This window comes from Pinus tabuliformis, chromosome 2_2 (assembly GCF_031772625.1).
Source record: "Pinus tabuliformis cultivar Carrire ecotype Pingquan chromosome 2_2, CPIR1, whole genome shotgun sequence".
NCBI classification, from domain to species: domain Eukaryota; kingdom Viridiplantae; phylum Streptophyta; class Pinopsida; order Pinales; family Pinaceae; genus Pinus; species Pinus tabuliformis.
This window is the reverse complement of record NC_142300.1, coordinates 726537480-726562113: the sequence shown is the minus strand read 5'-3', so window position 1 is coordinate 726562113 and position 24634 is coordinate 726537480.

Below are 24634 nucleotides of genomic sequence, written 5' to 3'. Positions count from 1 at the left end.
TTTACACCTGGCCTCCTTTTTAACTATCTGACTGATTCTCCCATAACCTCCATGCTGGCATTAAATCATCTCTTTAAATATTTGCTGACCTCAGCATTCCAACTCAAGTTTTCAACATAACCAGTCATCTACAGCAGTTTCGTAGCGCGCTACGAAACTGCTGTAGGTCATCAAAATTAAATACATGAACCTTGAAACAACAATAACTCAAGTCTGTGATTTCTTCAGTCATTCTATACAGGTGTGAAGACATCAAAAAGTCTCAAAAAGCTTTTAAAAAGACGGTGGCCCCAAAATATATCAAAATTTGAAAAAACACATTCCTCTTTGAATCATTTAGCTAGCTTGTCTAGCTTCTCTTTCAGGCTGATGACTTCTTCCTTCAACTTCTTGTTCTCGGCTTTTAGACCTGCATTCATTTGTTTCATAACCTTTGCCTGCTTCAGAGCAGGCACTGTCCATACATAAGCATCTGATACTGAACTAGCTTGACTGATCAAGCTTGTTTTACCTTTCATTACAGCTTTCTTATAGCTTGTGTATCTTACTGCCTTTTCTTTAAAAACATTTTGAACCTGAGGTATTTCCTTACTCGTTCCAGCTTGTTTCTTAATGGCAATCACATTTCCACTTTGACTAATAACCACCTTATTGTCCTTGTTCTTGTTTTTAGCTGCTTGGGCTATTTCAGAGAAAATTTCAAGTGCCTCTGTCCTAGGCATCTCTGAAAGTACTTTCTCTTTTTGAGCCTTTTCTATTTCTTTCATTTGCCTTCTAGTCATTGGCCTGCGAGGTTTAAAGGCATACTCTTCACCTGGTTCTTCAAACTTTAACTTTTTAGAAGCCTTTGACTTCTTAGAACTTTCAGGTGAAGATTGTGTTAGATCAATATGCATTGGTGATACCAATTGATCTTGCTCAATTTCAAGTGGTTCAATTTGAATTGGATGCTCTTGTTCTAATTCAATGGCTTCCAACAAGTCATTTAAACTACCCTTAGAAACAGGACTCTCTTCCATAGGGGCTGACTTTCTTTTTTCTTTGCTTAGCTGGCCTCTAGTTCTCACCCTTGAAACCCTTTCAACTTTACTAGACTTAATTTCATCTTTTCCTTTGTGAGTCTTCTGTTTTGATGATTGAGGTGTTTCTTTAACTGCTGACTTAGGAGTTTTCTTCATTGATGCCTCAAGTGTTTCTTTGACTGTTACAGACCTCTCTGGCTTCTTTGTTTTAGCTTTGGGCTTCTTATGGTCTGTTATTTCCTTTCTAATCTCAGCCAAAGTAGTTTCCTCACTCCTATCTTCTCTTTCTCTTATAGGTAATGGAGTGAGGCCCGTTTTACTAGGGAAACCGGCCATGAACACAAACGAATCCCAGTCCTTACCAATTTTATGTAAGCTATCCAACACCAGTAATTTAACCAGACCATGATGAAAAAGAGATGTTTCATAAGCTTCCTTCTTCAACTGAATCTTATCACACATCTTACTAATACTCCTGAATAAGTAAAAAGGTATGTCTATTGAGCTCTTACCAGTGAAGTGTAGCAGCAGCTTGAAATGGTATGAGTAGACTTTGTTGTACCGACCTTCACATGTCAAGTACTTCTGGATACATGTCAATAGCATAGCATAATTCTCCTTTAGATAGCTCCTTGGGACAGCTTTAGTGAGATCTTTGTCTACAAATGGTGCCTTTAAGAACTCCTTACACGGACCCATGTCAAACTTGAAATTCTTGAACCACTCTTGGCCACCCCTCGGGATTTCTGTGACAGTAGAGATGACTTCAGGGGATACCGGAAACTCCAACATGGCCACCTTCGAATTGAGCCCAGTGAAGTTCAATGCAAATGCCTTGGTCACTTCTGCATGTCCACCCTTTAGTTTTTCACAAAACCGCCAACAACCAGCACTTCTAAACGCCTTGGCTACCTCCTCATTCCCGAGGGTTACATCTAATCCCTCCGGCTCTGTTCTCACACATTTACCCGAACGGTGCTCCTTTCTTTCCATGCTTCTTTGCGCAATTCTACACAAGGGAATGATGGTGGTTTGCAGCAATAAAACACTTTTTAGCTGTAGAGATCAGGCTCGCTTGCAGTAGTCTGTTTAGAATAAAGCTCAAGCTTTTCATAGAGCAAAAACATTCATATGTTATGAAGAACACATTATGGAATGACCATCTTCTATAACGTCCTCCAAACTGACACCTAACTCTATGATTTCGGACCTGATGGCAAAGTAATGGCTAATCATGACATAGAAATGGTGTGAAGAAACAATCATGACCGGATTCGTGACTCACTACTTCTCGGATTAGACATTCAGGGAAAAACGCTGCACAAAAGCCTGAAACCCCGATTTCGTAGCGCGGGCAGTTCAAATTTAAGGGAATGCGCTACGAAATCGCTGACAAACGGGGTGCTACGAAAACACGCAAACATTATTTCGCAGCAGAACTGACCAATCATATCCGCGCTGCGAAACTGCGCAAGTACCAATGACATGACATGACATAACTAACAATGATGGAGGATGACTAATACCCTTGCCTTTACACGAATTTCATCCATAACTCTTGAATTTCAAATTTTGAAATTGACATAAGCTAACAAACCTATTTACAAGATCTCAAGACTTTATAAAAACTTATGGACAATTAACATATACATGAACTATAGATTCTAGTGATAACAGAACACACAGTCATATCTCGACTTACATGAGTCCTCTGAGCATTCTAAACATATTTCATTCAGTTTCCCTGCAGTTTGAACCCGTACCTGGTTCGCCAGAGTCGCACAGAAATATTTTAGTAAATTCTTCTGCAATCAAGTCTGCTCTACCACCCAACCTTGAGATCCGTCTACATGACTGGATTCTCCCCCCGAGCCATCTTGCAGGCCTTCAGCCCTCAACAAGATTTGTGCACCGCGTGCCTGGTTATCTGGTCCTCACCAGACTTAACCAATCTTCTTTTCTTTTTCCTCTTTTCCCAAAGAGATCCTTCTGTCTGTCCCAACAGCACAGAACTTCCTCCCTACCACCAGGACTTTTCCTGTTTGGGAGGGCAGTTTCAATCAGTTATTACAACTGATCTCTTTTCTTTGAAATCCACCTCCCAGAGGCTGCCAGCATTTCAAGGAAAATAATTTAAATTACTCAATAAAGTAGTTTATCAAAGTTATGTTTTTTTAACATCAAACAATAACTACCATACTGTTTTTTTTACCAAAGTAAAGTTTCACATTTACATCTTTTGGGGTCATTACAGTTTAACATAGAAAATAAGACATTGGATATTAAAAATAAGTTTAAAGTGATTTCCACATACCAAAAAATGTATACCTTAATCACTATTCCTATGGGATCCAAATTTATTTAACATAAAGTGTATGTGCAGATTATAACATAAAATGAACTTTTTGTTAAATTCCACACCACTGATCATCTCTTCTATATTCAACTTAATGACTATGATAATTGCAATTATCTAAAAAAAAATTAAAATTTATTTTTTAAAATATAAAACTTATTTGTCTCTACAATATTTTAATAAAAAAAAATTATATAAAACTTATCGTCAAAACCAAGAAACCAATATCATTATTTTTGGGAATCCAATCGTAACAAATTTTCAAACCTTTTTTTGCTCAATACAGTTGAACTTATTAACTATAATATATATTACTAGTCCCATATATATTGTCCCATACATTATTAAATGAATATCTCTAGGAATATTGGTTACAGTATGCGATTTGTATGGGTTACAACATGTCATTTGTAAGCTAAGGTGCGATTTGCAACCTAAGTTAAAAGCCATTGACTAAGTTGAAGTTAGATGGGCGATGAAAGTGGCTACTAAGGATTGAATTTGATGATCAAATTACCAATTACAAAGTGTTTTATTTTTATATCTGATATTATAAAATATAAAAATATCTTAATGGCGGTTGATTTTCTAGACCATGCATTAAATTGTTGCTCCGATTAGATTCTTCAATTAAATTAAAATAAATATTCAAATATCATGCTTTTTTTTTGCTTAAGCAAGAGACCAACCTTCTATTTCTTTAAACCAATCATAATTTACAACATGTACATAATTCTTCTAGCAGAGTGGAAAAAGTCGGATCAGAAAGAAGACCTAAAAAACCTAAGTCCATCAAACTCAGCAAGTACAATTGTACCACCTTTTGGAATCAACAGAAACAAGCATTGGGAATCGCAGGAAGCAATAACCCACCCCCTGAAAACCCTTGCTAGCAAACCATTAAAAAGTCACTTCATCACTACCTTTCATTCACTTTTTTCATCCAACGAGGGAGAAGTATTTCGCTCCATAAAATAGCTCGAGGTTTAATCCCCCAATCCCACCAAACGGCCCGCTTCATCCCAATCGTTGATCGGGCCTGCGTAGATCGAACGGTGGTGCTTACCATCGCACGCCTGAAGTAACCAAAGGTTAATGTGCGATGAGGGTGGTATTCATCGCCGTCCCTCATCCATGTGTCAAAAGGTGAATGGAATTGCTGCCCCGACTGCAAAACCGCCTTTGGCTTGAAAGCGGTGCGATTGCACCGAAACCATTTGAGAGGTGGTTTTAACTCCCACTCCTGGAAAAAAAGGGGGATTGAGCTGCTAGAGCAGAGCTGACATTCAATCTTCTCCGCCATGCTCCTGTCAATGAGAACCAGACGCCCTCCTTTGGGGATTTTCGTAGCGCCCTCTATCTTTGTTGAGACCGCCTCTGGAGTGCTAACCTCCCTAGTCCTATCTGACCAAAAGTGAAGATTCTGGAATGCTCTACTCATTGCTTGTCGTTTTCCTTATTGTTGTTCTGATACCCTTGTTTGTCTCTTCCGCCTGGTTATGGCAATGCTCTTTTAGGTCATTCTAAGGCATTCCCATCCAACTCATCGAAGCTCTGCTATCTTTGCAAGTGACCCCTTGGTTGGCTAGAATGTCAGCCAACTTGTTAGCCTTTCTACGTACATGGCAGAATTCAAGTGTGCGTAGATCCTGCAGATGATCCTGAATCTTATGGAGCACCCTTAGTAACCTCTAGTGTTTTGTAGCTTTTTCTGGCCCTGATCTGTGACTAATTTTCTTGGCCGCGTTGATGACCAGCTCTGAGTCTGGCTCTATTATCACATTCTGGCAATTGTCATGTTTCAGAAGTTCTAAGCACTGCTCCGGTGGCATCAGTTCCACCATATTGTTGGTGGCTTTTCCTCAGGCCTTATTCCATATGGGAGAGCCCTTCATATTCCCTGACATTCTTATTAGCTCAGAATAGTTCCAAGACCTAGCATATTTTTCCTTCCAAATGCTTGCCCATTGAGCCTTGGGATCCTTTACCCACCGCCACCAAAGCTTGGCTCGAAGAGCCTTATTGAGAGTCTCTAGATCATCCAATCCTAGACCTCCTTGGTTCTTAGGTTTACAAATCTTTTCCCATGACACTAAAGCCCATTTTTTCCTTGTTTCCTCCTTGCCCCAAAGAAAGTCTCTTTGAATAGCGGTAAATTGTTGTAAGACTCCTTTTGGCACTGGGAGAACTGAAAGCATAAAGATTGGGATAGCTTGGAGCACTGCCTTTGTAAGGACCAATCTACTAGCCAGATTTAAAGACCTGTATGTCCATTTTTTGACCTTATCTTGCATCTTTATTATTAATGGTTCCCATATGCTCTTATGTAAGGGTTTGGCCGTTAGTGGCACTCCCAAATACTTAGAGGGGAGGGACTCTCTTTGAAAGCCAAGAATTTTGGAAACATTTCTCTGAATGGCAATGTGAGTGTTAAAGAAAAAAAAATTGATTTGGTAAGATTGACCTCCATACCTGTAGCCAAGGCAAAGTCATTCAAAATTTGTTTGTAATCCAGTGCTTCCTTGACTGTGGGAATGCCCTGTAACAAGGTATCATCAACAAACTGTTGATGGGTTAGGACTTGACCATTCTCAGATAATTGGAGTCCTCGAATTTTGCCAGTAGCCTTGGCATGTTTAATGGACCGCCCCAACCCTTCCATCATGACGATGAAAAGAAAAGGAGAGAGCGCATCCCCCTGTCTGAGTCCTTTAGAAGGAAGAAAAAGTTCAGAGGGTGAGCCATTGACTAAAATTGAAAAATTAGAGGAAGTCACCGGGGCCATAACCCATCTAATCCAATTATGATCAAAACCATACGCGCTGAGCATTTTCTTGATATATGTCCAGTTTACTTTATCATACGCTTTGGATATGTCCAGTTGCATTATCATGCCCACTTTCCTTTTGTTGGTTAGCGAGTGAACTACTTCATGAGCTTGAATGATGTTATCTAGAATTTGTCTGCCTTCCACGTACCCAGATTGTTCCCCTGAAACCAGTGTGGGTAGCAAAGGTTTGAGTCTGTTGGCCACTACCTTGGAGATTATCTTGTATACTACATTGCATAAGGCAATGGGCCTGTATCTCTCTGGCGTTTGAGCATTATCCTGCTTTGGAATTAAGGTGATGAAGGAGGTGTTGAGAGCTTTCAAAATGGTTCTGTTCAGCCTGGAATCTTCCACTACCTTTACAATGTCCTTTTTGACAATGTTCCAACAAGCTTTGAAGAAATCTACGTTGAATCCATCCGGACCTGGAGCTTTACCATTTTGCATCTCCTTAAGAACCTCACTGACCTCCCTATCTGTTATCGGTTTGTTTAGATTACTGTTGTCCTCTCTTGAAACTAGCTTGGGGATGTATTTAGTGAAGTCTTTGATGAAAGGTTCCCTTTCTAAGGAGTTTTCCTGGGCAATACTTCGAAAGTGTCTTACTAGCACAGCTTCTATATCCACATGGGTTTGGTGATTATGCTCGTCCTCATCCTTGATCGAAGATATCCTGTTATGAGTCCTATTGGCTATTGTGGATTTGTCGAAAAATATAGTGTTGCACTCTCCTTCATTTAGCCATTGAACTCTAGATTTTTGTTTCCAAAAAATTTCCTCTTGTTTACACAACTCTTCCCATTCTTGATGATGTTTCTCTACCTAATTATTTTTTTCCTTATCAAATCCTTCCTTGATTAAAGCTTGATTGAGTTTCAGGATTTTGTTTTCAACCGCTTTCTTTCCTGCAAAAATGTTTCCAAATTCATTCTTGTTCCAGTATTTTAGCCTCATCTTAACGTGCTTTAGTCTTTTGTGCAGCATGAACATTGAGAATCCCTGAATCTGTAGTTCTTCCATCCACCATTTTCCAATGTTACTGCTAAAATCTGGGTGTGAGAGCCAGATATTTTCAAATCTGAAAGGTCGGTTTCTTGGGATACCTAAGCCTTTGATCTCCATTTGAACCAGCTAGTGGTCTGAGCCTCCAAAAGGTAGAATTTCTGCCATTATTTCCTTGTCTAAAAGCATGAGATCCTCAGAGATCATGAATCTATCTAACTTGGAGTTGACCTAGGAGTCCCCTCCTCTTTTATTATTCCAAGTGCAGAAGCCATTGTTTATTTCAAAGTCGATAAGTTTCATGTCTTCTGAAAAGATTTGGAAGGTTGAGGAATCTTTATTGAGAGCTCTAGTGCCCCCCTTTTTCTCCAAGAGAGATCTGATCATGTTGAAGTCTCCTCCTATGACCCAAGGTTACCTTAGATGCCTGGCCCAGAGATCCACCAAGGAGGTTAAAAACCGAATTTTGTCATCTAACCTTTGGGGGCCACAAACATTCGTTACTAAGTAAGTGTCCCTGTCTCCCATAGGCTGTATGACCACCGATAAATAATTCCTTGTTGCCTTCGCATCAGTTATTCCAATCTTTTGGGGATTCCAGAGAGTGAGGATGCCCCCTGTTGTGTTTTCATCTTTAACTTCTAGAAACTCAAATCTGTTGAGCCATTTACTATGTATTTGTCTAAACTTTTGAATAGAGCATTCCATTTCTTGGACAAAAATTATATCCAGGGCTTCTCGCTGCATTCTGTTATTCAACAATCTTTGTTTTCTCTTACTGCCTAGACGTCTAATATTCCAAGTTGTAAATTTCATGATTAAAGATTGGTAAAGGAGTAGCTGGTTAGCTCTTTCATGTTACCTGAGTCTACCATGAGCTTCCCACATTCCATCAGTAGCTCGTTTTTCTTTTTCTTGCCTCTTTTTTTCTTAGGTTTCTAAGAGCTAGCCCTGGAGTAGTTTTGACTACTTTCCCCCCTTCATTTCTCTGTCTTTTAGTGTTACTTCCTTCCTCCAAACCCTTGGCCTGAGTTTGCCAAAGGAATAATTGTTGTATTCTATTGATCTTTTCTTGTGGTAGCGATTCTACCCCTCTCGAAGTCCCATGATTTAGGAAACCTTCTAGATCTAGGTTTTCTCTATCCAGAATCTCCTGTAGCTCATTGTCTTCTATTTCCATCTCACTCTGGTTCATTTCTTGATCCATTTCCAAATCTGAATCATTCATCATGTTTCCCCCTCGTCCTTCATTTTCCCGTGTGGTCGTTTTTTGCTTCCTTGTCCTTCTTCTCATTATCTTCCTTTATTACTTGATCTACGTCCTCCCACTTGGTGTTGTTTTGGCCCTTTTTTGCCGCTTTTTTCTTTAGGAAAAAATTTGTGAAAATTGTCTGTATATTTCGTTGTTTTAGTATTTCCTTTGGTTTCTGCCTTAGTGAGAGGGTAGTCTCTTATAAGGTGCCCGTGTTCATGGCATTTACGACATCTAAATGGAATATGATCATAGTCTATTGTCTTCACCCATTCCTCATCGTAAACTTCCATGATGACTTCATCCAGGAGAGCTCCAGAAAGATCCATCTGCACACAGATCCTGGCAAAGGATGTATATTTTCCCCTCCTTTTGGCTTCAACAACTTTGACGAACCTCCCTAATTTATTGCCTATAGCAGCCAGCAATTCTATTTGCCAATAATCAAGAGGTAAAGAATAGTCTTACCCAAACCGGGACTGAAGTAAAAGTTTCTCTCTCCGGAATGAAATTCATGATCCATGGCCTCATATAGAGCCCTGTTGTTGCATAAAAGAAGGGCCCGCCTTCGAACCCTCTTTCTTTATCCTCAATATTGGTGAACACTACAATGAAGAAACCCTTGGACCCTAGGTGAAGATCAATGCTTCCTTTAGGTTTCCAGTGGTATCTGATCTAAGTTTGCAATGCTTTTTCAGTGGTCCATAACCCCATGAATTTGCATATGATTGTGTAAGTTTGCATGTGCTCCTTGTGCGCCTGCAGATCTAGATTATTTAATATCACTCTAGGAGTGATTTCAGCCTTGGGTTTGCACGGTCCCTTCTACTTTTTGTCTTTTGTTCCCTGTTTTTTGTTAGTTTCCTCTTTGTCTTTTGTGCTTTCCTTCTCCTTCGAAGTGGAACCATCGTTTTCCTCTTCCCTGTTACTCCTTCCTTCCTCATCATTACCTCTGCCTTTATCTGGGGGCTTCTTGTGTTTTTTGATCAACGCCTCCTTAAAGGAAGGAGAATATTTCCCTCCTCGTTGCCCATCCATGAGGAGAAACCCTAAGAGAACCGAAGCTCTAGTCGCTTCCACTGCGCTCCTGACCTCAATCTAGTGATCCGACTTCCAGGCAAATATCATGCTTTTCAATGGCAACAAATAACTTTACATGTGTACACAATACATATTACAAGTGTGCTTTTCAATGGCAGCAAATAAATTAAGGTGTTTACACCATACAAATTACAAGTGTGCTTTTCAATGTCAGCAAATAAATTAACATCTTTACACATACTCAGATTTAAAGAGTGCATGGAAGATAATTATTAAATTTATCTTTTTTCATTTTCAATTTGAGATTATACAATTTTCTTTCACTAATTGTGTTAGTTTACTTTTTGGTTATTTCACTTGTGTTAGTTTACTTTTTATTTTTGTTCCCATGGATATAAGTACTTGGGATTAGAGATAAGTATCAAATACGATGTTTTGATTTATAAAAAAAAAAATATTAAAATAATTAAAAAAATAATAATTATTAAGTGAAGTGAGATTTATTATGTGTTGTTGGCTAGATATAACATATTTAGTTTTTGATTGATTTTTTTTTACTAAAATTTAAAATCTATCTAAAGTTTAACATATGAATTTAAACTTATTATTTTTAAATAAATTTATTTATATTTATCTCAAATACCATTAGTTGAAATGTCTCCACTCTTATTGTGTAATGATGGCAAGAATTGACTTTTGTATACTTTATCATTAATTACTATATATTATATCACTTAATAAAATAAAAATAAATAATTTGAAAGAATAACATTATATATTAATTACTATTTCCAAAGGGTTAAATTTGACGGTTGTATATCATTTTTTGAGTTTTTACATGTTAAATACGATTAGTTTCTAAATCTGCACAACATAATTGACTAGCCAATAATATTTGAAAAAATCATATTGATAAGTGTATTGAAAATTAACCAATTATATATATATATATATATATATATATATATATATTACAGTGACGACATTCCAAACTCCGCAATACCCTCGCCCTGAGGCATCATGCATGCTACGCAAAATGAAAAGATAGAGAGAAGCCAATTTCTGAATGAACACAAAGTACTAAATAGCGTAGAGCAAGATGATGACTGAAAAAAGGTTACATCGACCAACAAAATTCCAAACAAATGTATTACTTCGGGAAATTTTATGTACCACTCAATATCACATCGGACTTTCCTCCACTAAGTTTCCTCTTTCCTTAACTTACTCACGCAGCAGCTGTCTATGCCATATGGAAATGTAATCAGCGAATGCTAGACTACACTCTATAAAACCGTTGTAGATCATTAATTGCGTATAGCAGATAAATTTTGTAAAAGGGCATCAAAAGGAATCAAAGTTCTATATTCGAGTAGTTGGCATCGTGGATTGGTTACCACTTTGTAACTCCATTGGTAGATTAAACCATGTTTAGCATGAGTATTGAGATGTACCAAAAATATATATAAGTGAAAATGGAAAATAATTTTGTTTTTTCAATTATGGAAATTAAAAATTCAATTTATATTTATAATTAATTTTATAATAAAGAGAAATTTCAAATTTATTATTTTGTATTTATATTAAAATACTAAGTTTTACTGTTTTAAAGTTGTCATGATGAGAAGATTATATAGTTAACGTTGCAGGATAACGTAATAAATTTCAACGTTAAGTGTGAATGTCATCTTGACTTTCTATACACTATGAATTAATTGTTATCTTGATTTTCTATGTCGTATGAATTTATTGGGTTGGTGATTTGTGATCTCCCACCTAAGTTACCATTTACCAGCTTATCATTTATGTTCACAGCTTCTAGACTCCAGTTCAAGTTCCAAATTCTAGCCATTTTAGAGATCGCAAGTTTGAGAACAGATTGCAGACCACTCGCACAGTTTGAGAACAAGAATTCGAATAGATTCTTAGGTTTCTTGCCAGTAGATTTCATCACAGGTAGGTGGTTTTTGTGCTTGGTTCTTTTGTATTTTCTTTTCATATTTTTTTTTGTGTTTTTGTCCCAAAATTTTCAAGTATATAATGCAATATTGAAATAGTGGTTCCAATGAATATATTTACAATCTTGATCAAAAGTGATTTTAATATATAAATAAAGTTTGTATTTCACATATTTGTAGTTTAGTCATGAGATCTTGCAAAATACTCTTCTTTTCACCGTTCTTTGAACTTTTTGGGCTTGTTCTTGCCAGATTTTTCTATGCTATTCACATGGATTTAATAAGACTCAACTCTCCTCTCTCCTCTCGGTTCTTTATGGACCTCCGAGTAAGACTCAACTCCCCTCTTTCCTCTCTATTCTTTATGGACCTCTGAGGTTTTGGTTCCATCAGTCTCTCTTTTCTCCCCCTTGTCTCATCATCCTAGTTTTCACTCCTGGAAAGCCTAATTTGACTACCAATCCACATAACTCAAATGCCCATCTTATTGGTATACTGGCAAAGTCTAAGATCCCCAGCCAAACCCATAAGGAGAAGGCTAAAGCAAGGTGAAAACCTAGCAAAGTCTAGTAAAATCCCTACCCAAACCCATAAAGGGAAAGCTAAGGCAAGGTGAAAACCGAGATCAATCCCCCAAACCAACCGAGCATACTTGATCCCCAAACCACAAATTTATGATCACTTTTCACTACCAGGATGAGCTCTAAAATCCCTACCCAAACCCATAAAGGGAAAGCTAAGACAAGGTGAAAATCGAGATTAATCCCCCAAACCAACCGAGGATACTTGATCCCCATACCACAAATTTATAATCACTTTTCACTACTAGGATGAACTCTAGTTCCACGGCCTCACCCTCCCTCCCTTTGGATTAGGAAGGAAGGACGATTTCAATGCGAAAAAAAAAATGATGATGGCTAAGGCATTGCATCAACACTTGTATCGTCAAATATGGCATTTTCCCTTACATTTATATAGACTCGTTTTTGTTGTTAGTATACACCCATCGCCTAAGCCAGACTCAGAATGATTTTAAATTTATATTATTTTTAAAAATGGTGTTTTTCATCGTTTTAAACATTTTTTAAAATAAATTAATAAAACACTATATTTTTATATATTATATATTTTAAACTTACTGTCAATTAAAATTAAAAAAATATTAATACAAAACAGAGAATAGGGTGCTATAAAGGATTTGGGTTGGGCAATAATTAAGCACATAACCAATGCCAATAGTCACTGGTTGCTTATTTTAGTGAACACTTATATCACATAACTAATTTTTTTTGTCTAATTTTAGTTGCAACAATATTTACATTCATTATTCTCAAGTGAGAGTAATTATGAATATATATTTTTTTCACTTTATAATATATATTTTGTTATTTTTTAGAAATAAAAAAAATTACAGAAGATACATATTTTTCATCTATTTTCTCACTATTTCCATTTTAAAAAAAAAGTTGAATATTTCAACAACCTGGAAAAATCATAGAAAAGTTTCATCAACACGTCTCAAATGAAAGTGTAGCAATGACACTTAAGTTGATTGGTACAACAAAGCATGGAAATTTTGTAACAATTATAAATACAATTTGCAAAAATTAGATGAAACTTGTACAAATAAATATTAAAAGTCATGTGATGGGCAATTTAAAAGTAAAACCATCATAAAAAAATTCTCTGACGGGTAAGGGCACCCGTCAAATTTAACCCCTACTATCTACCATAAACACAAATGATTTGTAATCACTTTACACTAAAAAAATGCATTGACTTTTTATTTTAGGAAAATATTTCTAAACTTTTATAAGTTTCTAAAAAAATATCATAGTAAATTGACTTTTCCCAAAATTACCATCAATTCACACACAACTTAGTTTCAACCGATAAGAACCATATCTCACATTATCAAACACAATTGTATTACTTAATATTATTAATAGTTGTTAAAAAACTTGGATAGATCTTTTTAATAAAACCATAAATTAAATAAAAATAATGCACAATTGTATATTAACATGAGCCCTCGTTATTTAAAAAACTAAAGAGAATCTTGATCAATTTTTTTTTGAATTGTTTTTAGTAAGAACAGAACACTAGCACATAAATTTTTATCTTTTACTTGATATAGTATTTTCATTATTCTTGCATTAAAAATGTCAACTTAATATAACTAATTTTTAATAATGTTTTAATTTTTTTATAATTTCTTCAAGTTAATTTTTTTGGTGTACATGTTGCTACTTGTCAATTTAATATAACCAATTTTTAGTAGTGTCTTAAATTTTTCATAATCTTTTCAAATTAATAATGAGATGAATATTGATAATTTAGTCATACAAACTTAAATAATGTAATTTTATATAAAATAAATTTTATTTTAATGATAAGTATGAGTTAAATAATAATATAAATATACAGTTGATAGAAATATACAATTTATAAGTGAATTAGGGATGGATTTATATTTTTATATTTCCTTACAGTTTTAATATATACAATTCTATATGTGAATTAGGGATAGATTTATATTTTTATATCTACTTATAGTTTATCTTAGTTTGGAAAAGTAAACCTAGTATATTTTTTTAAAATATTTATTATTTTAACTAAATTTTGATATAAAAGTTTATTATATTGTTAGATCTAAGACTTTTGTGATGCACAATGTGGATATCAGTCTTTAGGACATTCTTAGGATTGGGTCAACATTTAGAACTAACTAATGTGGCTCATCCTCACAACAAAGTTTATTATAGTTATAAATACATAATTTTGAATTAAATAGGTATAAAAGTATTTTACAATTTAAAAACTTCACAACTTTGGTAATAAAAATGACATCTTTTCCTAAAGGTAGGAGTTATTATCCCCATGTTATAATGTTAACATTATAGAAAAATATTAATTTTTTTATTATTATTTTAATTTTTTTTTGATTGGTTAATTGGGTTGAAGCCTTATTCTTAATCATAGTTCTGCGTCAGATTGGGGTTGATAGACGTGAAATTTAGTGTGATTTGTTACATCTCTCGCCCTTGCTCCTAGCAGATTGTGCACACAAACGGGAAATCCTTGTAGATTGCATATTTTGAAAAAAAACTAAAAACAAAAATGTTTTTATAATATGCTTCAATATAACTGCTTCTACATATGATGACGATTGTTTGCATGGCTCCGTTGGTCGCCTTTTCACTTCTACGCATTCAGAAAACATGTTGATATTTGAAATTTCTACTTTTAACTAAAAGCGAGTTTTATGTTATTATATTCCAAATCCCTTTGTACGCTCTTTGAAGCAGTGAAATATGTAAAGTATGTATCTTCCCAAGTAACGTATGAATTGAGGGGAATATTAGAGGAAATTTCTCGTAGGTCATCATTTATATTTAATAAGTTAAAACAAAAAAAAATGATTAATGTAGGAAGCACATTCAACAACTTGGCTTCTTTTTGTTTGGTATTGAAGCCTACTCACCTCAAATGCAAGGTGTTCCCAACAAGGTTTCTTAATCTAATCTTGGTTTGAGTGGGAGCTTATGTAGAATGAAAATATATTGTAATGAAATGACATGAACAATAATAATTGAAATGGAGTATGAACTTGAAGCATTTGGTTTTGGCTTATAACATGCATAAAGAAGCATGGATTTGTGAGTATATGGATAAATCTAGCACTTGGATGCTTAGAATTGTTGACTACTTGATTCAATTCACTATATTTGGAACAAAGGGGGATGAAAATAAAGAAGTGGGTAGATTCTTATCATATCATTTACTTAGGTATACAATGATAAGTACTTGGTTTATTTAATTCTATTTGGAGCTAAAGAGATATTGATGATGAAATAGGTTTATGTTTCATACCATCAAATGATCAAGCATACAATTGTAAGTATATTTATGGAGTTAGATGTATCAAAAATGTAAATGGGCATATAGTTGTAAACACAACCCTAGTTTGATAGTTCACCAATGTAAAATCTAGATGTATACTAAGGTGATAAGGGGCATATCGTATTTTCAAATACCTTGTTAATGAGTATTAAGGAGGATATGTGTTTATCCCAAGTCAAGTGTAAAGGGTCGAATGTCGGGTTAATCTTGGCTTGGTCATAAAGTAGTTAGGATAATCTCAATACAACCAATAAGAGGTTTATCATTCATTATTGATAGGCTTATGGAATTGGGTAAAACATGATATTTCCTCATGGTATTTCATATGAGGAAGTCTATTCAATTGCACAAATATTATACCATGACGTATCTAACAATGACTTAACACACTCAATGTATTATTTTAAAACGCTCTTGTTGAGCACAAAGACCCCATAATGTATTGTAACAATTTACTTTGTCAAATAATGCATTGAGTGTGTTTTATAGATTGAATTTTTTCTTCTAGAAGGGTTTTCCCAAAAAAATTGTTGTCCAATATGTATGTATGTATGTATATATAATAAAAATATTAATATTAATAATAATATTCTCTCATTGATTAGTATAGAAGTGTAATTGGAAGCAATATCTCCATTTACACCAACAACACTCTCAGGCCAACTCAAACAACAACATACCATATCCATCAACAAAAATATAGTGTGGGAAACAACACATACATGGTGACAAAGTCAAAACAACGATATGACAATATCCCTCAAAATAACATCATAATCACCTCATCAGTTCAACAAACACATACTAATCACACTCCCCCTGGGCATCATCATCAACCTACAATCAAAACCTTTGTGTTGAAGGGTACACCTCATGGACCATAGGACTGACACTTGACCAAAATATTTGATCAAAATTTATAGGGCATTATAAGCAATTTACATGGGTATGACATCAATGACTCCATGGACTCGAAATTTATATCTTTCACCTAATGCAATTTGGCTACATTAATGACTCCATAAGACCACTCATGGCTTAAATGACTGATATATAATGGAAAATAGAGACTCTTTATATTAAAACCAAGGAAAGATTTGTATTATGGTTGAATAACTCTTTTCACAACAATGACACGAAAACAACCTCCTAAAAATGAACTTTCAAACTATAGATTGACTGGTACATAGCCTTACATTGGTTTCTTAAACATATGACATAAACAAGCATTACAATGTGTCCACTTTAGAATATCACAAAGGATAATGCTAATGAAGGCATAGGTGATATTCTCCAATCATTTTGATCCTAGTTGAAGAGGTCAACGAGAAATTGACTCACAATCTTTTGACATAACAAAAATTTCTTGGCTACCACTTCACTCTCAACAATCAAATCTGCAAACATATCATCTCAAGACATATATCAATGTATTTATGATCATCACATAAGTCTTTTTCCTATGTCTTTTTCCTACACACAATCATATCTTTAATACCTACAACACATTCATTAGTCATTGCAAACACATCAAATCATTGTGATCTTTGTGTTCTCTCAATCAAATTTGTATGTCCAAAACTTAGTGACGTTTAAGAGTAGGTCTCAACACATATATTATTTCCGCAAACAATATGTTTCTATGATTTATTCAAAGGGTGCACCTAGTATATCAGGCATTCTAACTAACTTCCCACTTCAGGCCATCGATCCATCACGGTAGAAATATCTCAATCATATATATAGATTAGAAAGAATGTGCTATGCATGCCAATTTTAGTTTTGTTGAAATCATCATCATCCATACAAATAAGTTTTGCATAGTTTGATTTCCTCTTCAGATATGCTCTAGAAAACCAGAGATTAAACCATACATCTGCAAATTCAATTCATATTGGCACATCTGTTTTTTATGTTTTCCCAAAAATAAATGTTGTTCCAATCAAGGCGTTAGCAAATTCATTAATATCAACACTATATGAAATATATTGGCCGTGTACATATTCAAATATCTATAAAATTTTAAATAACTTCTATCCTAATTGCAATGCACTAGACACTCCATCATTTGATCCAGAATGAGAGCTCACAATTATGTATACAAATGCTCATACTGTGTTGGACCTGTGATGTTATTTGTATACCTTTGCAATAAACATTAAAATAGCATATCGATTCCTGTAATTTTATTTCAATTCTTTGTATATGAAATGTGAAACCACAAAATCACTTCAAAAATATATGTGTAATATACCATAAGTCAAATTGCATAAATCGATTATTCTATCCACTAGCAAACAACACACTACCCGAATTGTTCAATTGTACATGGATCGTTAATTTATTGAATTATCCACAAATGATTCATTTCATCACGAGCTTACATCAGTTTTTTCAACTGTCAATGAATCATATGAGCAGACCCAAAGTCAACGAAGAGCCAAAGTAATTTTTAAATTTTGACAGATTTGATATAGGAAAAAAATTGTGCACATAGTCAGCAAGTCTTTTGAGTTTAGTAAACCCAAATAAAGTAATTTATTTTTCACCTATGCATAGCCTAGAGGGCATAGATTTTCAACATATTGAATGATCAATACCTCTAGGAATTGTAGAATCGATCTACCATATGTACACTTATTTCAACCTCATGCATATTAGATCTGCCTCCTCAACATTCTACACTAAATTAGACAATGCACTATTTTTAGCTCTCATACTTCATATTTTTTTCCTTATGGAAAATCATAAAGAAAATAGAAAATACAAATTATATCAGTCTCACAAATATGTTGTCCATATCAAATTGATCTCACCAACGCTTCAAATTTTCAACCATGTGCTGCTCCTCTTCCAGATCTTCAACTTCAATTTCAATGCATCCTCAGATTGCTAAACCGTCACTACAAAAAAAGTTCAGATCTATCCCCCTTGTGCACTCTTCGTCCCTTAAACACCAGACATTCACAATCAATGCTTCTTCAAAACTATCCCAACACAGAGCTCAGCTTCTGGTCAATTTCCCATGACATCTTCGAAATCCTTATCACTCAACGTCTCTTTGGACTCTATCTATGCAATTATGGTTGACCAAATCAACACGCGGCAATTTTTTTCCAAAATTCATATAATTTGGACTAGATCATATAAATTTGGTCCATAACTATCCAATCCTGTGTTCTTGGTAAAACTACTAACAATTACCAAATCGCGCATATACAAAAAAGTTGAACATGTGACCAAATCAAAACCCACTAGCCACAACATGCTATAACTAATTAATCTAAGCATTAATCACCACTATCATAAAAATATATTTCTTTAAATGATTAAATGCACGCCAAAAACATATTGAAATGAAACAATGGACATAGTCAAATTTATGTGACAGACACCATGTCCTTAAAAGCGTGCATGTATGTATCAAAGGATAGAAACAACTATGGTTTAGTGCTCAAGGTATGCACACATGCATTTTCATTTGAAAAACTGGACCACGAGAATTTAACACCACTTAACAATAAATTCCTCATGCACACAATATATTGGTAAAGGTTTTACTTAGCCTGCAACTTCTCTGAATCACACTCCTAAAAGTGCCATCCACTCATCGATCTCTTCTCTCTACAAGACTTTCTCTGTAACTATTCACCATAAATCAATTATTTTACATAATTATGAGACCAACAACATAAACAACATCCAAATCCATTGACTATGTATGTGCTCAATCCAAAAATCAATCCTCTATAGTTTGTAGTACTTCGCTGATTTCAAAGATTGTGCACACGTGCCTTTTCAATTTTAATCACTTCCAGATTGCAAGTATATGCACAACCATTCTTCAGATTTATTATGAAATTCCCTCTAGTCACACTCTGTCATTCAGACTAACATTTTTCTCAAAGTATTCCAATAATCTGATCTATTCAATTATTAATTTTGTTGGATTCTAACCATTCTTTTATTCTGATGGAGGTACTAATAGGTGCTTAAAATGTACATATCAAATTTAGCTATATATTATCCATGGATGAAGGATTTGTAGTAGATTGATTAATTGAACCATTTATAAAATGGATCAAATATGAGCTATCAAACAAAGTCTTTGAAACAATTTCTATTGAAATTGAATGAAGCTCATTTTCTTGCAAGACGTCCCCTTGAAGTTATGTGCATTGTGCTTCATGCTCCCCCTAAGGCTGAGCTAGCCTTAATTTTCTTTTTTCTCCTCTTGAATGTTGTTGACTTTTAGAATTGAGATCTACTTATCTTTATTTCTCCTAATGAGAACTTCTCTTCCTTGACTACTGTTAATGTTGTTGCTTCTTATGGTTATCTTTGGCTTTGTTGTTGATGAAATATTTTACAATTTGGTTGTCCCTTCCTTTCTTGGATCAAGAAACCTCAGTATTCTTTTCAACCTTTTGATATTGAAATAGTTATCTTCTAGTTCCCTCAAAGTCACTTCTTAGACTGGTAGGCTCAACTTTTATCTTTTCATATTTATCAACCTTTTCTTTAAGATGGACGTCCATTAATCCTTCGACTCCTATTGCAGTTTCTAATTGGTGCTTCAGTCAAATAATCTCTTCTTTAAGTTCATGCTCCCTTTCAATATCACTAATATTGAGTGCTTTCATTTGGATCTTGTTTTCAACTGTGATTTTTACTATTAGAGCATTATCCTTAAAATGTGTCCCATTATTTGAGCAAAAACAATTCTTACCTTTGTTAGCAGAACGTGACACACCTTCTTCATAGATCTAATGCAATTTTTCCATTTCCTTGGTTGTTTGACAATATATTATCTCAACTGAAGCATGTTATAATAAACCCTTCAATATGATATGTTTTGGCTTCTTCAATATGTTCATCTTGCGAACCATATTCAAATGATAACAAAATGTTCACATTAATAGATATAAAATATGCCTCCAATCTCACCTTCCATAATGGATAATTCCTTCTACAATCCTATCCATGATCTACCTTCCAATGATGAAGCTTCACAAGAAGGCACTAAACTATGATACCGATTGTTGACATCAATGCCAACTAATTAAGTCAGCAAGTGAAGCATTGCAACAAAACAAACACTCATCACAATCATAAGGAGGATTGCCATCATAAGGTTGACATAAAGCATATAAAAAATAGTGCCAAACAAGCATATGCATAAGCAATCATTACTTCATCTCCTTGTTCTCCACATAAAAGACTAGCTAAATTATATTGAAGCTACCATCTGCAATTGTTGTGAACTGCTTCAGATTTTCTACAAAATATCTACATAGCATGCATACTCTTCTCCTCTCTCACACTCTCTCAACACATAGAACAACCAATGATTCTAATAATTAGCTCTCTCTAATATATAGATGATTTGAAGTGATTAACTCAATAATGACCAAAGAGTATCGAGATCAACAAATCTCTATTTATACACTTAGGGAATGATCCAAGATTTTGAACATATATTCATCCTTGACTTGATCCACATGTATATCCTTGAAGGTGCAACGATATTGGAAATATTGCTTTAACACAAATCTGTGTATTGGAAAGAGGTGTATGTGTTCAGGGGGAGTTCATGAGGTTTGAAGTGCTAATTTTATTTATGGTCTATTCTCTATTTTAGCTTGTCATCATTCATATATTCAGCTGCATATGTGTTGTTGTTAGCCTTGGAGCAGTTGGATTTCAAGTTACTATTGATATTTTTGATGATATGACAACCATGCAGTTATTCTTATGCACATTGTCTAGATGTGATGGAGGATAACACATTCTGGGGAGCATTTGTGCTTCCAAATGGAGATTGTTGTGCATATATTTGACATTAATTTGATGCAGGAAGATGTCGAGAAGAATTTTTGTTGCTACTTCCACATATTGTTAGCAGGATGAGGTAGTGTGCATAATTACATAGTTAGCATATTGATAGTGTTCATACTACTAGATCAATTTATATCGTGTACTCTCGAGCATGTGAAGCTACTACAAAGATCATATGATGTTGTGTTGGAGTTAGCTCATCTAGAGTATGCATATTATTGTTCATGTCTTCGATATCTAGAATTATGATGCTTGATGCTCCTAATATGTTTTTCATTTGGATGGTTAAGTTGTGATGATCTTATGCATTTATGGATTTGGATTAAAGGTATTTTTTGACGATGCATGGAGAGAGTATGTTTTCTCTTAAGTCTTAAGAAAATATGTAAGTTGCATATGATGTTTTGGTTTGAGAGATTGACATGTTTTTATTGGTTAAGAACTGTGGCTCTTTCTATATGTGGAGAAAGTGTGTTGACCTTGATGGCATGAAGCCAAGGAGATGATGAGTTTATGTGTTGCTGATGATGAGTTTATGTGCTGCTACTATTGCTTAGTGTTTTTGTTTTTGATGCATTGTTTATTTAGCCACACGTTGATGATGTTGGAGAGATTATTGTTGGTTTCATCTGTTACTAGTGATCCTTATGCTACTAGTTGTTTTTCTTCTTCTGCCTCATTAATGATATGTTGTTCATGGATGATGAAGATGTATATGTCGTTGTTTCTATGTTTTTCTATTCATGTTGTTGTTGTCAGATGATGATGTTGGAGATGTATATGTGGAGCATGGTTTTTGCTAGTGGTTCTATCATGACCTTGTTGCAGGTGTTGATGGGATCCTTCATTGTTAAAAATATGTTGAGAGTAACCAAGCACCAACATATTCTATGTTTAGTATTCCTATTGTTGCTACTACATGTAGAACCTATATAATTATTCATGGAGATTTTGTATTTGATGCACATGCCATCTATTGTATTCTTTTTTATGCTACTATATGAAGCATATATTGTTGCTCATTGGTGCCATGTACTAATGTTATACCATTGTATTTGGCATGCATAAAGAAGAGCATGCTTGTGTGAATTTCTAAAATACATATATCATTATCATTTCATATTTTTAGAAGGGAGGTGAAATTGAAAGAGGATGAGAAGAAAATGGAAGAGGAGGAAGGGGTAGAAGTTGGAGTCCCCCAAGGTGACCACGTCACAATTGAGTGCGCAATATAAGGAGAGAGAATATTGAGCAAGTTAGATGTGTTGTTTTTAGGGATATAATTAGCTCAAAAAGTGAAGAATATTGAATGAGCAACGTGACATTAGAAAAGTTGTCACTCTTGATAATTAATTAATCAAATGAGAATGAGAATGAGAATAACTGCCCCATTTGTTTGGATGAACAAACAAATTTTAAGGTGGAGAGGAAGCCCATGAAATGCCATGCCGCCACATCTACCATGAGAGGTGTCTATTCCCATGGCTCTGATCGAATAACACGTGCCCTCTTTGTTGTTACCGCATGCCCCCTTCTTGATAACATGTAATTCTTTTTCAAATGATTATAGATTTATAAATTTATTAATATAATTTTATTATTTTATTAAGAGTGATATATTAAAATGAATTTTTAAATAGATAAGTATTTATGGAAAATATTGTGTTTGATATGTCAAAGGTTTATCTACAATGAAGGAGGCAATCATGTGTGGTTATTTTTTTTACTACTCAGATGAGTTTAGTTGGTTTTTTTTCTTGTTTTTTTTTAATTAATTTATAATTTAAAGTAGGAATGTTATAATATTTTTTTATATTGAGTTAAAATTAAAATGTTTATTTTATTTATAATAATTACAATATTTTTATTTAAAAAAAATAGTATGCAAATGTGTTTTTGAGTTTAAAACTAGGAAAGGTTTTTAGAGATATTTGATTCCTGTGGATTCTTTGTAGATCTATAATGAAGATTTGAATTTATAATTTTTATATAGATTTCACATTTATAACTAGAAATATTCTTAGGAATTTTTCTTTAACATGTTTTATAATTTTTATAATTTAATTTAAATATGATAACACTATTGATGATAGAATATTATATATAAATATAAAACCTAGAATTTTTTATTATTATAAACATTGAATTTCTATGTTTATCCATTAAATTTAAATATAAAGTTGTGAATTATAATCATTATGAATATGAATCATTATTCAATTTATTACTTTTTAGATTGAGTTAACATTGTCTTTTTTTATTATAACTTTGCGATCAAATGCTTCATTTTACAAATAATCCAATATCTCTCCTATGTTGAGCTGACATTTAAATGTTTACACTCATTAATTATATGCTCTTAAATAACATAGCTATAAATATGAATTATTATTATTTAAATTTATTTTAATGTGATATGCAAATTATGATTTTCTGAAAAAAAAAATGACAATAATTTTATTAATAAAATTAAAATTACAATATAAAAAATTGGTTGGATTCAATTTATTGTTTTTATTGTTTTTTTAATTGATCCAATCTAGAGAAAAAGGATGAAGGCATCCCAAAGGAAAGATGCTTGAAGGATAACAAATCTTTCTCCCAATGAGGAAGTTGTTGATCATCAATCCAATGATGTTGAAGGAGAATACCTAAATGAGAGGTTAAGAAGCTTAGAAGGTACACTATTGTTCTATTATGAATGTAAAGAAATAGGTCATTGATCTCCTAGTTGTGCATGCCCGTTATTAGAAGATACATCTCAAGAAGAGGGAAGAATGTCTCATGCTGAGAACGAAGAGAGATATCATGATTTCTCATCCATAGGAGGAAATAAGAATATCCTTTGTAGTGATGAAGAAAAGGCTCAAAGTGAAATATCTCTTGGTCATGGGTCTATTAGTAATTCTGATAGAGAAGAAAAATATTTAGATAAGAAGATCTATTTCAACAAGAAGCTAATCTCTTCTCTAAAAGAGATCATGGAGCTTTTAAAGACAAACAAAAAATAAGAGTAGTTACAAGAATACAAGTTTCAGAATGATGGTTTGACAAGAAAAATTATTAATCTAAATGTTAAAAAATGAGAGCTTAGAATGCTGAATGAGATGCTTACATTCATAGTGGGATATTGAGGGAGACTAGAGGAAGAAGGAGATCCTATAGTAGCCATATTGAACACAATTTCCATTGCATTCATGGTGTGTGCCCCTTTATTTGTAGTCACATTTCATAATTAAGAAGAAAATAGTAGAGAATAGGTATCACCTTATAGCTAAGTTTTTCTTCTATCAGGATTTATAAACTACCATGGATATTCCACTAGAACAATTCTTCAAAAAAATTCCGATAAAATATTGAAATATTTATTATGAATATTAATTCCCTTTAGATCTCATATTATTTATTTGTTTATTTTATGCTAAAATGAAT